Source organism: Puntigrus tetrazona, unplaced genomic scaffold (genome assembly GCF_018831695.1).
Source record: "Puntigrus tetrazona isolate hp1 unplaced genomic scaffold, ASM1883169v1 S000000003, whole genome shotgun sequence".
Classification (NCBI taxonomy): domain Eukaryota; kingdom Metazoa; phylum Chordata; class Actinopteri; order Cypriniformes; family Cyprinidae; genus Puntigrus; species Puntigrus tetrazona.
In genome coordinates this window covers 4274098-4276645 of record NW_025047683.1, presented here as the reverse complement: position 1 = coordinate 4276645, position 2548 = coordinate 4274098, and the positions used below count along the sequence as shown (strand labels likewise).

At 64.5% G+C, this 2548-nt stretch overlaps 1 non-coding gene and 1 pseudogene across 1 annotated transcript in view; both read left to right on the top strand.

Moving 5' to 3' along the window:
• The first annotated feature begins 1831 nt into the window (after positions 1 to 1831).
• Positions 1832 to 1979, top strand: LOC122331915 (annotated as a pseudogene).
• A 384-nt stretch (positions 1980 to 2363) lies between these two features.
• Positions 2364 to 2548, top strand: part of LOC122332063 — a 4012-nt gene continuing 3827 nt past the window's right edge. Inside the window, exon 1 of the ribosomal RNA XR_006248413.1 lies at positions 2364 to 2548. This exon is cut by the window's right edge and continues 3827 nt beyond it. This is a non-coding gene — a ribosomal RNA (28S ribosomal RNA).

Below are 2548 nucleotides of genomic sequence, written 5' to 3'. Positions count from 1 at the left end.
TTGAAACTATTTCCCATCAACGAGGAATTCCCAGTAAGCGCCGGTCATAAGCTCGCTGATTAAGTCCCTGCCCTTTGTACACACCGCCTGCCGCTACTACCGATTGGATGGTTTAGTGAGGTCTCGGACCGCCTCGCCGGGCCCTCAAGGGGCTCTGGCGGAGCGCCGGGAAGACGATCAAACTTGACTATCTAGAGGAAGTAAAAGTCGAATAAGGTTTCCGTGAGGTGAACCCGCGAAGGAAGGATCACATCGCCCGGCCCGATCCAAAGCGAACCGCTTCCGGGCGGGAGGCCTAGCCCACCTCCCCGCCTCAAGCCCGGTGCGCGGCAGAGGCCGGCGGCCCGGCGCGCCTCCTCCGGAGCACCGAAGCGGGCGCGCAGAGCGCGATAAGAAAAAAAAAAAAAAGGGAACTTGACTGTCGCCAGACTGGCGCCCCCGCTTCCAGCGGCGGGGGCTGAGCCGGGCCCTGGCGGGTACCCGCACGCCTCCGGGACCGTGGTTCAAAGTCTCTCCCGCTGGCGGAGGGGCGCCTCGTCCGGGGTAAAAACCTCTATCCTATTTTACTTATGATCCAGCGGCCGTGGCCCGAGAGGTCTGCCGCTCAAAAACCCAAGACGGCAAAAAGAACCGCACAAAACCTAAGACGGCGGAGAGAGAGATCCGCGAGAAGGGAACGCCGCTCTCTGGGAGGCTTGACGCACCCCCGCGGAGGCTTGAGCAACCTACCGCGAGCGCCATGACTGTCGCTGCACTCGGGCGGCCCCCCTGCTTTCCAGCGCGGGGGGCCGAGCCGGGCCCTGGCGGGTACCCGCACGGCCTCCGGGACCGTGGTTCAAAGTCTCTCCCGCTGGGAGGGGCGCCTGTCCGGGTAAAAAAACCTCTATCCTATTTTACTCTATGATCCAGCGGCCGTGGGTCGAGAGGTCTGCCGCTCAAAAACCCAAAACGGCAAAAGAACCGCACAAAAACCTAAGGCGGAGAGAGAGAGAGAGAGAGAGAGATCCGAGAGAACTTGACTGTCGCTGCACTCGGCGGGCCCCCCTGCTTTCCAGCGGCGGGGGGCCGAGCCGGGGCCCTGGCGGGTACCCGCACGGCCTCCGGGACCGTGGGTTCAAAGTCTCTCCCGCTGGCGAGGAGCGCCTGTCCGGGTAAAAACCTCTATCCTATTTTACTCTATGATCCAGCGGCCGTGGCCCGAGAGGTCTGCCGCAAGAAAACCCAAAACGGCAAAAGAACCGCACAAAAACCTAAGGCGGAGAGAGAGAGAGAGATCCGAGAGAACTTGACTGTCGCTGCACTCGGCGGGCCCCCCTGCTTTCCAGCGGCGGGGGGCCGAGCCGGGGCCCTGGTGGGTACCCGCACGGCCTCCGGGACCGTGGGTTCAAAGTCTCCTCCCGCGAAGGAGGGGCGCCCGTCCGGGTAAAAACCTCCATCCTATTTTACTCTATGTTCCAGCGGCCGTGGCCCGAGAGGTCTGCCGCTCAAACATCCAAGACGGCAAAAGAACCGCACAAAAACCTAAGACGAAGCGGAGAGAGGGATCCGCGAGAAGGGAACGCCGTTCCCCTGGGAGGCTTGACGCACCTCCCGCGGAGGCTTGAGCAACCTACCGCGAGCGCCCCACCCCCTTGGCACGGGTTGGGGGCCGAGGCCGCGAGCCTCTGAAAGACTTTGCTTTGCCAACCCCCGGCGGGTACCCAGCAGGCCTTCGACCGTGGGTTCAAGTCCCCTCGCGGGGCGCCTGTCCGGGAACGACACTTTTTGTATTTTTGAACCCACACAAGCCTGTGCAGTTCGGCTCGCCCGGCGCTAAACTCAAACGCAGTACGACTCTTAGCGGTGGATCACCGCTCGTAAGGCCGATGAAGAACGCAGCCAGCTGCGAAACTAATGTGAATTGCAGGACACATCGATCATCGACACTTCGAACGCACTTTGCGCCCCGGTCCGCCCCGCCCACGCCTGTCTGAGGGTCGCTTCCCATCGATCGACCTCCGGTCCCGCGGCTGGAGCGCCGCAGGGGGCTTCCCGCCCCTCCGCCCTCCCAAGTGCAGACCGCCACGGGCACGCCTCCTCGGCGGAGTCGAGCGCCTCCGGCTTCCTCCCACGAGGGGGAGGTCGGCGCCCCAGGCGCCTGGGACCGAGCGCGCGCCCTCTCTCGGCGGCGGCCCGTGGGTGTCTGCACCCGCCGCCGCGCCGACGTGACCCCGGCCCTCCGCCGCCGGACGCCTCCGCGGCGTAACGGAGGTTCGCGCCCGCCTCGCCTTCCTCGCGCGCCTGCCCGGGCGCGCGAACGAGACCTGTTCAGGCCAGCCCGCAGCAGCAGCGCCGCGCGGCCGCTCCTAACCCATATCCGACAACGACTTCAGATCAGACGAGACGACCCGCTGAATTTAAGCATATTACTAAGCGGAGGAAAAGAAACTAACAAGGATTCTCAGTAGCGGCGAGCGAAGAGGGAAGAGCCCAGCGCCGAATCCCGCCCCGGCCACGGCGGCGAGGGACATGTGGCGACAGAAGACCGCTTTCTCGGCGCGGGTCGGGG